The 15,139-nt window shown below is 31.2% G+C and overlaps 1 protein-coding gene and 1 long non-coding RNA gene across 7 annotated transcripts in view; one reads left to right on the top strand and one right to left on the bottom strand.

The window, feature by feature from the left end:
• Positions 1-15,139, bottom strand: part of LOC126888230 (zinc finger protein 239-like) — a 73,878-nt gene that overhangs the window by 55,722 nt on the left and 3,017 nt on the right. For 2 of the 6 annotated variants that reach the window (XM_050656298.1, XM_050656296.1), the window contains exons 1-2: positions 10,770-11,058; positions 10,582-10,693 (exon numbers count right to left, since the gene is read on the bottom strand). The gene's annotated coding sequence lies outside the window, so the exon portion shown is untranslated. Of the gene's footprint in view, positions 1-10,581; positions 10,694-10,769; positions 11,060-15,139 lie in introns of those variants that run through there. The other 4 variants (XR_007699463.1, XM_050656300.1, XM_050656299.1 and 1 more) reach the window with 4 other exon arrangements.
• On the top strand, positions 11,165-14,561 carry LOC126888234 (uncharacterized). The gene is made up of 3 exons (XR_007699465.1): positions 11,165-11,562; positions 11,621-11,815; positions 13,591-14,561. It is a non-coding gene; the product is annotated as an uncharacterized LOC126888234 (long non-coding RNA).

Raw genomic sequence — 15,139 nt, 5'->3', positions numbered from 1 at the left:
TTTTAATACCATATTACAAAATTAGACAAAATTAGCAACAGAATAGCGAAAACCGCATGTTAATACCTTTTTTCTATCTCGAGATATCTTACAAAACCTGTAAATTTAAAAACATAACTGTTACTGTCACCGGTAAACGAAATAATTCATTAAAAGTAGTGTGCTATGGAAATAACAAAGAAACATTTTCCAGCTGTCAACGTATATTAGGTCTTTTCAACGCTTCTCATTTGTTTCGAGCCTCGTTCATATCTCGTATATTAATATTATACACGGATTATACGGCATATGACAGAGGCTCGAAACAAATGAGAAGCGTTGAAAAGCCCTATTACAAAAAAATAAAAACAACTATTTAGTGATGACATAAACGTTCAAATTTTTGCCCATCATTTTCGTTGCAACCATTTACTCTTTCAAGAGTAGATTGAACAGCAGTCTCAATTTCTGCTCTCGATATGCTTTGAATGGCGTTTAGTATTCTCTGGATAATGTATTCTAGAGTAGTGTATGATGGGCAACAATTTGAATATTTAGGTGGTCACTAAGTAGTTCTTTTTGTTCTGTGTTATATTTAATTTTAATAGTATTGTTTCTCTTTATATTGTTGTTTTAATTAATTATATTTTTATACGTTGACATCTGGAAAATGTTATTTTGTTTTTTTCCACAGCACACTACTTTTCATTAACTTAGTTTACCGGTGATAGTAACAGTTATGTATAAAATTTACACGTTGCTCGAGATATCTTGAGATAGAAAAAAGGTATCGACATGCGGTTTTCGCTATTCTATTGCTAATTTAATCTAATTTTATAAAGTATGATTAAAAATGCATACTTGTATTTAATATTTTCCAAAGAAAACTAGATTTCTGAAAAAAATTAAATACCGCCTCCCAGCTGGCTTATTACTTATTAGGATTGTTCAAAATTATCACGCTTACATTGAAGAAAAAGATCTGTCTTCAACAAGACCCAGTTTTCAAAATTTGATTTAGCAGAACCGGACTTACAGCCATTTTTTCATAACAAGGTTCCCACTAACTTCCACCTCTTATTTGCAAAGATAGAGTTAAACTTGTTAAATCAAATATGCGCAGAATTTGATGGAGAATACAATAATCGGATTTCCAGTGCCCCTTCATTAGGAAAATTTTGTAAAATTTAGATTTTTTTATTTTTGATATTCAATTACGCCCTCTAGCGGTGGACCCACAATTATGAAAATAATTTCCAGGCTTTTCCTTTTTTTTTTATTTTAACCCCACATTTATTACAATCTATCTATACAATCTAAACCTAAATGTTTAGGTAGATAACAGACAATAAGTAATAGGACTGACAATAATTAGGAATGACATGTAGGGAGGCATCCAGTGATGCACCCCTTTTTTAAAACTTAGCCTACAACACTGACTATTTCTGACATAAACTTATACACATTAATTTAGTACCTATTGTTCACTTAACTCTAACGGAACTTTTCGTTTTAACCTACGAACAGTACGCGGTTTATTCACTAAATTTTTTGCTAACACGTTTGGATGCACTTTAAGTTTTTCTGTATGTTTTTTCGCGCACTTTTTGATGTCATCTTTGACGTATGGTAGTCCGGCGTCCCGATGGATGGCTTCATTGGTTATGAACCATGGAACTCCTAGTATTGATCTCAATATTTTGGACTGAAATCTTTGTATGATTTCAATGTTGGAATGTGCGGCGGTTCCCCATAATTCTATCCCATAAGTCCACACTGGTTTTAGGATGGATTTGTAGATTAATATTTTATTTTCAGTTGATAGTTTTGATTTTTTGCCCAACAGCCAATATATGGTTCTTAACTTATGACCCAGTTGTTTTCGCTTAGTAAATATATGCTTCCTCCAGTTTAATCTTCTGTCCAAGTACATACCTAGATATTTGACTTCATCCCCTTGTGGGATTCCTTTATCGTTTAAGTATACAGCCGGACATGTTTCCCTACGCGTGGTAAATGTTAGGTGTAGCGATTTGTTTTCATTAATTTTGACTCTCCATTTTGTCATCCATTGTTGAATTTTATTTAGATTATTTTGTAAGATTTCTGAGGCTATTTTGGGATTTTTGTTCGATGATAGTATTGCCGTATCATCCGCAAATGTGGCTGTAGTGATATGTGTATCTGTCGGTAAGTCAGCAGTGAATATAAGGTATAATATAGGTCCTAGTACACTTCCTTGGGGCACCCCAGCGAGAATTTGTTGTATGTTTGTGTATTCATTCTCATACTTTACCTGGAAGTTTCTGTTGGTGATATATGACTTTAAGAGTATATAGTAATTTGTAGGTAAATTCTGTTTTAGTTTACATAATAGGCCTTTATGCCAGACTTTATCAAATGCCTGACTTACGTCCAGAAATACCGCCGAGCAGTACCTATTATTTTCAAAGTCCTCGTTGATTCTCTCTACAATTCTATGTACCTGTTGTATTGTTGAATGTTGTTTTATAAACCCAAATTGGTGTGGTGGTATTAGTTTTTTGTTTTCTAGTATAGGCATTAGCTTAGTAAGTGTCAGCTTTTCAAAAACTTTGGATACCACGGGAAGAAGACTAATAGGACGGTAGGACTGTACATTTTCTGGTTCTTTTCCTGGCTTTGGTATCATTGTTATTTGTGCTAGTTTCCACTGTGATGGGAAATGACCTAGTCTCATTATAGAGTTAAATAACTGTGTCAGAAATTGGAAGCCTTTCTCTGGGAGTTGCTGAAGAGTTTTTCCTGTAATCAGGTCGTATCCTGGAGCCTTTTTTGGATCGATGTTGTGTTGTATAATATTTTTTACCTCATTTTTTGTGAATCTTTTTTCAGGAAGTTCTAGTTGATAAGGTTTTGTGAGTATCGAAATAATTTCTTCTTCAGTTTGTAGTGAGTAACTTCCCTCATTTGATGTAAAGACTTTTTTAAGGTGTGTCGCAAATGTTTCGGCCTTTTCTAGAGGACTTCTCGCCCATTGTCCTGTTTGTGTTCTTAGTGGTGGGACTGTATAGTTCTGCCTTCTTAGAGTCCTTGTAGCCTTCCATAACGAGTAGTCAGTAGCTTGAGTTGCATCTAGTTTTTGTAGGTATTCCTGAAAGCTTGCATTTTTTTCTGCTATTATCAATTTTTTTAGGTCTTTTTGTGCTTTATTGAGGTTTGTTTTACTTTGAGGTGATCTTGATAATTGCCATTGTTTTCTGAGTCTTCTTTTCTCAATTATTTTTTCATGTATTGTATTGGAACAGTGTTTGTTCATATGTCGATTTGTAGGTAATGGTGTTGAGTTCCATGCTGCTTCCTGTAAAACTGTGTTAAAATGTTCTACTGCTTGTTCGATTTGTTTATCGGTCTTTAGTGGGATGTCTAAATTGATTTGATTATTTACTTGATATCTAAAATAACTCCAATTTGTTTTGTTGTTGTGTAATATACAGCTCCTTTCTATTTTTGTTATGTTTTTGCTTACAGTTATGATAACAGGTGAATGGTCAGAGGATAAATCGTAACAAGACTTTGGTTTAAAGTATTTTTCATTTATTCCTCTCACTATAACAAAATTTACACGTTGCTCGAGATATCTTGAGATAGAAAAAAGGTATCGACATGCGGTTTTCGCTATTCTATTGCTAATTTAATCTAATTTTATAAAGTATGATTAAAAATGCATACTTGTATTTAATATTTTCCAAAGAAAACTAGATTTCTGAAAAAAATTAAATACCGCCTCCCAGCTGGCTTATTACTTATTAGGATTGTTCAAAATTATCACGCTTACATTGAAGAAAAAGATCTGTCTTCAACAAGACCCAGTTTTCAAAATTTGATTTAGCAGAACCGGACTTACAGCCATTTTTTCATAACAAGGTTCCCACTAACTTCCACCTCTTATTTGCAAAGATAGAGTTAAACTTGTTAAATCAAATATGCGCAGAATTTGATGGAGAATACAATAATCGGATTTCCAGTGCCCCTTCATTAGGAAAATTTTGTAAAATTTAGATTTTTTTATTTTTGATATTCAATTACGCCCTCTAGCGGTGGACCCACAATTATGAAAATAATTTCCAGGCTTTTCCTGAGGCAACTTTTGTTATAAAATTTTTTATTTCAAAGCTCTACTATAAACGGTTCCTGAGATATGGCCGAGAGCCATTCTTATTGGGACACCCGGTACATACAGTGAAACCTCAGTTAACTGAAATAATTGGGGGGAAGGCCGTTTCGAATAACAAGAATTTCGGTTAAAAATATCATTGTTTTTTGTATTCTTATTATATCAAATTACATGGTATTGGAGAGATATAGCTGCAAAACATCTTTATAAAAAAAACACACACAGAAGAAAATAGCAGATTTCTTTAAAAAACACTAACATGTTCATTTTCCTTAATTTTATTGCTTTTTTTTAATTCACTTTTTATTGACGAACTTTTTGTAACTGTCAGCCATTTCGGCTAAAAGGGTTTCGGTTAACGGAGGTTTTACTGTACATTCTATGTAAGTATCCACATTGGGATTATATGTCATTTTCTTCTTTGGATCGTGGATCCCTCACCAACCACGGTTTCACCAACCGCACCTTTCTCTTCGGAACGTAACCCCCGCGGTTGAAGAGGGATTACTGTATATCAAGATATACAAGGTTATCATAGTTACTTGGGCAAAGGCTCTAATCTACATTCACACTCAAGATGCAGTAGAAGTAAACAAACCGATAGATAGATATTTATTCATTTTAAATAGGTTACCCTAATATACAATCAATGTAGAGAATAGATATTACAAATAATTTACAAAATCGAATATAACTAAGCAACATCAAATGAAATTGAAACAAACTTTAAATAAATTTTACAACATATAATACCATACAATACCCACCCATAAAATTAACGTAATAAAGTATGTATTACATCACTTATTTCTAATATACAGCTTAAGTTTAGTTTTAAAAGATTTTAGTGACATCGTATTTTTTAATTCACCCAGTAGAGCGTTAAACTGAATACTAATGAGTTCATCGTCAATCTATAATTTGTTTTTGCTATGTAAAATATTCCCCATATTTCTTGTAGAATTCATGCACATTTTTATTGTACACTATAAACTGCTTAAAGTAATCTGGAGCTACATTATTAAGTATTTTATAAACCAAAATCATTGTATAATAATACAGTTTCTCTTCAATTGTGAACCAACTTAAAACCTGTAGCATATATGATACAGGTGTAAGTCGATTTGTTTTCAATATAATTCTCATGCCACGATTTTGTAGTTGATTGAGTTTATTTAAATTAAACATATACAATATAGTTGCGCAGTACTCAAAATGTGGCTGAATAATTGAATTAAAAACTGTAATTTTAGCTTGAGTCGATATATTTTGTGATATTCGGCTAAAAAAATATAGTTTTCCGGACAATATAATTAAAATGATATTTTATTAATTAAAATGTTATTTTCCGGACAATATAATCAAAATGATGATCAAAATTCAAACACCTATCAATTTGAAACCCCAAATATTTAACACATCTTACAATACCAATCTTTTCATTTTTTACTTGTAGCAGAATGTTATCAGTATTTAATTGGCTATATTTGTGTTTCGTTGTAAAGACCATTGCTTTAGTTTTGGAAATATTTAATTTTAATTTATTTGATGCCAAGTATTTAGCCATTTTTTAAATGTATTATTCATTTTTTGAATCGCTACTTTAAGGTTAGTATCACTACACTACAAGCTACAAAAGTATCATCCGCAAAAAGATTAATAGATTCACTTTCTACATATAGGTCATGTCATTTAGATACAATATAAATAAGAGAGGCCCCAATACGCTGCCTTGTGGTACCCCAACATTGATATAATGTTCAGAGGATAATGCCCCATCAAAACGTACTATCTGCTTCCTATCACTAAGATAATCACTTAGCCATTTGTGTACTTTACCTACAAACCCATAATTTTGTAGTTTTGTTAGGAGTATTTGGTGATCAATGGTTTCAAAGGCTCTTTTAAAATCAAGAAAAACACCTACTACGTATCGGTTTTTAGTAATATTGTTTTTAAGTTTACAGAGAGTCAATTGTAAAGCTGACTCACATGAATGTTTCTGTCGAAAACCGGACTGATTATTTATTAAAATTGAATTTTTGAAGTTATACTTCTTTACCGGCGATAGAGGGTGATTTTTTTATATGTTAAAACCTATCAGCCCGGCGCATGCGCATTATAATTTTGTTCTGATTGGATGTTCAAATGACATGTCAAAAATTATCCGATACGGCAGCTGTGGTTTGGAGGTAAAGGTAAACAAATGTATAATATATTAGTTTTATTGTTGTGAGGACAGAAACAAAAAAGTTTATAATATTGTAGTGACTTTTAAATAGTTTTTAAAAGCAACAGGTACGTAATAATTGTTAATGTATCATGGGTATAAACCTACCTATTTGATCTGCCAAAATACATAGTATGTAATACTTTTATTTATATAATTTGATTACCATCAAAATTTCTATCAATATTCACCTAATATATTGGTTTTTTGCTCTATGTTTTGTTGTATTTTTTCAATTCTAAATCATTTCAATTCAAATTTAAAATAATTTGATCAATTTTCAAAATATCAAAATATCACAAGTTTAATCCGTTTAGTTAGTCGATCTTCGTAAATAATGACACATAGTGTCCGTGGCTAAGCGGAGAAGGCGAGTGAATTCCAATACCAACCGCTCTTATCAGCGCTGGTTCGAGTCCCAATAGAAACTTTCTTTTTTGTTTTTTTTAATACATTTTATGATTGTAAGTATATTTATTATATAATTGTATTTTCAGAAAATACGTATTTAGTTAAAAAAATTTTCGACAATTAATTTTCAGACATCATTTGTGGCTTGTTTAATGTGTTTGTGTGTGTTTTATTCTTTTATTATTTTAATTTTTGGCACTGTTCTAATAAAAATGTTTGGGAAGTAGTAAGTATAAATTAGTTTAATATTTAAATAAAATATAAATAAAAAGTATATTAATTTCGTTTAAATCATATAGTAGAAGTATAACTTCTTACGTGCGTACAAAGTACACACACATTCTTTTTTCCCACATGTTCTAGTAGTTGGTCATAAACTGCTATCTCTAATATTTTTTCAATTGGGGGTAATGTGTTAATGGACCTAAATTCACTAGCTTTATTTGTATTCAAAATCTTCTCAATAGGAACAATTGTACTCACTTTCAAAAGTGTAGGAAATCTACCTGTCATTAGAGAAGTGTTTATAAAATTCAGTATAACGTGACCAATTGATTCAAAAATGTCCCTCACCATCCTTGAATTTAATATGTAAACATCCCTGTTTATCTCAACGAGTATCTGTAACCTCGAGGAGTTCCTCAGGGGTCTCATATTGGGCCTCTCTTATTTAATATATTTGTTAATGATATATCCTCAGTGATTAAAAGTAGTAATTTTCTAATGTTTGCTGATGACCTTAAAATATTTCGAATAGTAAATAACCTACTTGACGCCTCTTTGTTACAGAATGATATTAAAAGCTTAGCTAGTTGGTGTAAGGTAAACATGCTATACTTAAATATAAAAAAATGTTTTAAAATTACTTTTGGAAGATCAAGAGAGTTTGTAAATTATGATTATTGTATAAATAATGTACCATTAGAGGCACGTCATAATATTAAGGATTTAGGAATAAATTTTGATTCTAAATTAACTTTTAAATATCACATTAACGAAACTTCAGCTAAAGCTTTAAAAATGTTGGGATTCATTCTAAGAAACTGTAATCAATTTTCAGTACAAACTTTAAAAATGTTATACTTTAGTTTAGTTCGATCAGTTTTGGAGCATGGTTCTCTCATTTGGTCTCCTTCATATAATAGTGACATCTACATTATCGAGAGAGTTCAGAATAAATTCTTGAGGGTATGTGCTTACAAGATTGGTCTTATTATAGAACAATACACATATGATGATATAATGTCAATACAGTACAACCTCGTTAATCTGGACCTCGTTCATCCGGATGTCCGGATTATCCGGATCAATCCGGAACGAAAAAATTGCTGAAAAAAATGAAAATCCAGCTGAACTAATGATGGTGAAACGTTTACGTGATCGTGCCGCATTGAAACGTCACACAAAATTAAAACAAAGGAAGATCAATGACTTTTTTGTAAATAAAAACTAATGCTCGCGTAAATCATATAGGGTGTAAATATAGTAAGTTATCATTTCACATGTAGTTTTATTAACCTTATTATATTTCCGGATTATCCGGATTTTCGATTTACCAGATCGCTTCCGGTCCCAGTTAGTCCGGTTAAACGAAGTTGTACTGTACTAAATATCTCACCACTACATCATAGAAGGTGTCAAGCGGATTTATGTTTCCTTTTTAAGATTATAAATGGATATGTTCAAGATCCAGAGTTACTAAGTTTAATAAGTTTTAATGTTAATACTAGAAGAACTCGTAGCACTGAGATTTTCAACATTCCATTCCACACTACAAATTATGGTCAAAATGAACCCATTACAAGAATTTTACGAACTGCCAATGAGCACAGCAATAGTATAGTTTAGAGTTATTTGGAATATCTATAGCAACATTTAAGAAATCAGTTGAGAGATTTTGAGCATTATATAACAATAATAACTTAAGCTACTACTTTTATTGAATTTTGTTTAATTTTAATTTTGGTTTATTTTTTTAACGCAACCTATTGAACCTATGCTTTGTAAAGGTTGACGTCGTATTTTTGTAAAAATGGTGTATCCGTAAAATAAATAAATAAATAAAATAAAAAATATGAAGAAGAAGAATTTATTCAAAATTAGGTAACCCTAATATACAGTTAAAATTGAGATATTTTATAATATGTATATACAATTTAAATTATTTGACAATAGAAAAGTGTTATTAAGATACAATATCCAAGTCATAATAATAAAAATAAAACAAAAAAACACTTAAAATATTCCATTACAATACAAGCATTAAAAATACTACATTACTCAAAATATTACATTAAACTACACGCAGTTAAAAAACACATTTAGAAGCCACATGAGACATTAAATACGATTTGCAACATAATTCTTTAAATTTTTCCTATACATGTTCATTGAGGTCTTCAACTTGAGTTCCGTTGGCAACTTATTGAAATTATCAAAACCCTTATAGAGAAGTGAGTTCATAGCACCTGTAGTATTGGTTCTGCTGATGTAAATATTATTAGAATTTCTCGTAAAATAAGGGTGAATATCTGAATTGTAACTAACAAGATCGAGAAAATATTTAGGTGCCAATCCATGTACAATTCTAAAAATCAATATCATGGTCAAATAAAAAAGACGTTGCGATACCGAAAACCACTGCAAAGTATTCAACATCAATGTGACAGGGGTTAATCTACTTGTATGTAAAATGATCCTCATTCCACGATTCTGTAATTTTTGTAATTTGGCTAGTTGGTTAAGATTTAAAAGATATAAGATGGATGCACAAAAATCAAAATATTTCATGTATGTAGAACTTGTTGTCCATACTATAAACTATTTTACGTAAGTCTAACATTGACAGTGGTTTAAATTCACTCAAATTTAAATATAAACTATTATTGGTATTGGTCCTGGAATTTATTGAATCAATATTTTCGACAATATCTGTTATACTCCTGACAAAATATTTGTTAAAATTTTCTGCAATTTCCAAACGTTCTCTTAATACATTATGCTCCGCATCTATATCAAAACATATACAGCTAGGAATATCAAAGTTTTTAACATTAATTAAATTTTTTAATGTTTTCCACATTTTGTTTGGATCATTTTTTAACCTATCAATTTTCTCCAGATAATACTTATCTTTTTTAGCTTTTAATAAATTAACGACATGGTTTCTATGAGTTTTAAACAATGACCATTTATTTTGTTTCTCATTTACCCGGCAATTTTTGAACTCCTTATATGTTTTATCACGAATTCTAATTTGATTAAACACCTCATTATGAAACCATGGTATATTGGATTTATATTTACACGATTGAATAGGCGCAGTATTATTAATTTCTTTTTCGCAATTAGTTACTGAGACACATTAACTGTTACAAGGGGCACTCCTGAATCATGATTTAAAATGTATATACATTGTAAATCACATATTATGATTTACAAATTTTATACATTGTAAATCATGATTCAGGAGTGCTCCTTGTAATGGTTAACGTGTCTCGGTTTGTTTACTTCTACTGCATCTTGATTGTGAATGTAGAATATATACTGCAAGGATTTTTACGTGTTTTTCATAGTTAATATTTGTATTTCAAATTTAATAGCAACATTTAACACTTTCAGCTCTGGGCCAATATCAGATATTTGTCTCAATGTGCTCAAATTAAAAATACGTAAGGGTAGATTTTGTTTTTAGGTTATATTATGCAGAAAACCAGTTTTTTGCCTCTCCTGTAAAATTGTAATTTAATGAGATACGAGGTTTTCACACTAAGCCATCCTTATACATTTTTACTATTTCTCTCACCTGAGTCTTTTGTTTATTCTTCAAAACTTCCAGATCTAGGGAAGTGGATAGCCCATATATTGTTGGTCACCCTCAATTAACTCCTTTTTAGTTTCAGTGTTTATTTCCATGGCTAATAAAAAAATAAAAAGTATGAATTATATCCATATCACATTATTTATTTTATAAATTTTTGTCAGTTGTCTTACCTGAATCAACTGAATTATCTTCTATTATTTACTAAGGAGTGCCAAGGGTAAGCATTAAAATACTCAATTAGAAGTGAATTTAGCAAAAAAAGATTAAATTTTCCTGTTTTCATTGGTAACATTTACAATGAGTAACGAATAATAAATAAAAATTAACTCAACACCAGTATACATAAATAAATAACCATACCATAACCATCATAACCCTTAGACAAGGAAAGAGAGTAACACATAGATAAATAATATAGTATTACCCAAGGTTCATAGATAGGGGTTAGGTTATCTCATAACTATGTGGGCGGAAGCGAGAGACAAGAATCTACAGGTCGAGCAAGTCTCGTAAATTTCACGATTGCGAGCCACGCTTCACGCAACCGTGTTTGCGTACTTGTGTTTCGAGTTGCGTGGTTGTGCGGAGTTATATTTACCAAATCGTTTTCAAAATTAAATCAATATGTCAATATGGCTACTGGGTGTAAAAGATAAATCTTATTTTAATGAGTTTTAGATAATTTTAGTTGTATTTCTTTGTAATTTTGTGTTGTACAAAGATTAATTTAACATTTTCTCTGGAAGTATTAATTTAGAAAGATAATATGCCTCATTGGTGTTGTGTTTTGAAGTGTTAGGTAAATGCAAAGTAATTGTGATAAAGTCAAGATAAAGTTCACTTTTAAACTGAACTAAATAAGGTATCTGAGAGACAACAATGGTTAAATGCAATACAATGTACAGGTTTTACTAGCGAAATGAAAATTTTCCTGTCCTGTCTGCTGTAATCATTTTATATCTGGTAAGTTACAATTACAACAGTAACGATTTTTGAAGATGTTAACATTTTAATCTTATAGGAAAACCAGCTGACTTAATCGATAATAACAATCTCCAGATTGGGTTCCTTCAATAAATATGGTCTATAAACACAATGAAATAAGTTCCCCAAAATCTAAAATGGAGTGGTATCAAAGGAGAATTAAAGGGAAAAATATTCATATTGAAATTATTTATAAGGCACTGGACTGTCTTAAATTCTACAATAATACTAGGTGGGTAAATGATTTTAGACATTTTTCATTAAGAGTAGATTAAGATTAAGTAGATTTTCATTCAGTAGATTTAAGACTTGTTTACAAGGGTAGAGTAATGATGCAAGTACTTGATAGAGTAGAGTAACTCTACCTGTAAAAATGCTCAGCACAGTAGAATGGCTGGTAGAGTGTATAGTTGGAGTTAAAGTAGAGTGACTAGCAACCTATGGCAAAGTAACTACTCTATGACCACCACTACTGCCAAAATGTCTACTCGGCTGCACACTCTACCCATGGAACACGCTCAATTATGGCAGAATAAAGTAGGTAGGAGAGTACATGGGGGCGCTGTCATTCTGGCTGGAATTGTGTTTTGTGTAAATAGTGAAAATGAAGTTCACCGAAGATGAAACTTTAAAACTTGTAGAGCTATAATATGGCGAATACCAGTGTTTATGGAATTTAGGTAGTGTATACTACAGAAATAAAAGTTTGCAGCAAGCGGCGGAGGATGAAATCGTCGAAAGAATGGCAAAGGGGGCTTTGGAGTAAACGAGCTTAAGCAAAAAATTAAGAATTTAAGGTGCACTTATAATCAAGAGTGTTTAAAAATACAAAAATCGGTTTCACTATACTAGCATCAGTACTATACTTGTACTCTCCTCATGTGAATGGTATCAAGCCATTTTTGGTAGAGTACTACCACTACTCTACTCTCCTCAAAACTCTACCCATGTAAACAAGTCTTTAGAAACAGTGGAAAATGAGGTAGCTAGTAGAGTAGTAGTAGAGTAAAATATACTGGTTTAGCAAATTACAATGTTTTAAGGTAATACAGTAGCGATAAACAGGTAGCCAAAACGTGTTCCAAGATTGTCACTGTAATTTTGAATATTTTTTCGAGGCATTTGGCACACGTATTCGTAAAATAATAAAGAATGGCGGTACAGAGCCCAATTTGAAAAATATATTAATATGTGGAAATTACTCTGTAATTATACAATATTTAAAAAACGAGCCTGTACCGCCATTAAGAAGAACAAAAAAATACACTTTCTTCAAATAAACTTTTTTATCCGATGCCTAGATTTTGTGTAATTTTGGAACTACTAATGAAATAAAAAATTTTAGTAGTTCCAAAATAACACAAAATCGGATAAAAAAGTAGTATTTGAAAAAAGTGTATTTTTTTGTTCTTCTTAATGGCGGTACAAGCTCGTTTTTTTATATTGTATTTAATTACAGAGTAATTTCCACATATTAATATATTTTTCAAATTGGGCTCTGTACCGCCATTCTTTATTATATTACGAATATGTGTGCCAAACATCTTATTCAAAATTACAGCCGCAATCTTGGAACACATTTTCGCTACCTGTTGATCGATACTGTTTCCTCTTAAGATAGTTTTAATAGTTATTTATGATATAAGTATTAAAAGTACAATTTTAAGACGCGCATGTGAAAGTTAACTTGAAAAAATAATTTTATTAATGTTTTGACTTCCACATCAGATGTCATTGTCAAAATACAAAATATTCATTATTATTAGGTTTGTTCTAGCAAACAGTCAAACTAGTCAAAAACCATCAGCAAACAGTTGGTCAGTAAAAGAACATAATACAGTCACCAGTGCGATCCCCTCTACTCGCGCTGGTCCACTATTCGCTGATGGTTTCAAACTGATGCTAGAACAAACCTATTATTATGCATATCATTATCTGTAAATAATATTTCTTCTGATTGTTAATTGTAAAGGATAGAAAAATTACCATTTATTTTATTTTTTTTAGAATCAGCTGAGAGAAGTGGTCTACAAAAAACCAGGAAGGAAACGGAATATGTGGCTACGAAAGGCAAAAGAAAGGTTTACAAAGCAAATGTGACACATTTTTTTGAAATATTTAGGAATATCAGTAAATTGCATTAAAAAAATGTATGAAAAGATTTTGTTCAATAAAAATGTTTATATTTATCAAGGATGTATTATTTGGTATGGCCACATATCGTCAGTGATGTAATAATACATCCTATCTGTTTTTTCATGAGTTTTGTAAGAGAGACTAAAAACTTGTCTTAGGGTCACCTCCTGTTTTCATATATTTTTTGACTTGTTTTGTAGTAAATTAAACTATCTATGAACTACAAAACAAGTCAAAACTTACATATGAACACAGGAGGTGACCTTAAAACATGTTTTTCCATCTCTCATACAAAACTCATGAAAAAACAGATAGGAGGTATTGTCACATCAGCAAGGATGTACAGTGATGAGTGCCCTAATCACCGGCAAAATATGGGCAACATATTTAGTTGTGAGATAAAAAGAAATGAAACTAGTCGAGCTGGGAAATTTAGCGAAATTAACCTTTAAATTTACGTTATATTGATCCCACCTTTACACATATCGGAGGAGTATGTCAACTAAAACTGTCACTGTGACAGTGGTAGTTTCCAAACTCGTCTGATACGTCTGAAGGTGGTACACAATCAATACAATCTAAATGTATAAGTTAATATCGCTAAATTTCCCAGCTCGACTAGTTTCATGTCTTTTTATCTCACTACTTAATACATCTTTTGTGCTATTTTGCCGGTTATTGAGCGCTCATCACTGTATTTCTGGTATATCCAGGGAATGTCTACAAAATATATTTTGAATGTCCAGAGAACATTCGTGGACATTCATGGAATGTTCCAATAAGACATTCAGGTAATGTTTAAAATGCTGACACAGGATTTTCCTGGGATGTTCAGGGAACATGTTTTCGGGGATATTCCAGGAATTTTTCAATGTCTGTGTACCTTCTATGGACCTATATGGAATATTTTGGTGTTATTACCGCCGCACTCCACTTGCAATTTGTAATCAGGAAGATTGAACACATTGTTTCAAATACAAGTCAATCCATTTGTGACTAAATAATCATGGATTGACTTCTATTTGAAAGAATGTGTTCAATCTTCACAACTACAAATCGCAAGTGGAGTCCGGCGCTTAGGGCTACTTCCTCTTCGGTATTATGTATTATACTACAGAAATCAGGAACTTTCCTTCTAAATATATGTATGCATCTTGGCCATCAAACATATTCTTCCAAACATTTTTTTAAGGGGTTACATAGGTCTTGTGGGTAAAAAAAGTGACTTTTTAAAAAAAATTATATCTCGAAAACTAAAATTTATTTTTATTTATAATTGGAACATGTAAAAGTATAGTACTTAAGGTAGTCTCAAAAAAAGTTTCAGCCAAAAATATTCATTTTTGTAGAGTTTAAGTTTTTTTGCGTTGGCAGCATAACTAAGTCCAGTCTCATCTGAAATCAAAAAGTTTCTTGTAGT

This window comes from Diabrotica virgifera, chromosome 7 (genome assembly GCF_917563875.1).
Source record: "Diabrotica virgifera virgifera chromosome 7, PGI_DIABVI_V3a".
NCBI classification, from domain to species: Eukaryota; Metazoa; Arthropoda; class Insecta; order Coleoptera; family Chrysomelidae; genus Diabrotica; species Diabrotica virgifera.
Note: the sequence above shows the minus strand (reverse complement) of the source record. Positions and strands in the feature narration are given on the sequence as shown.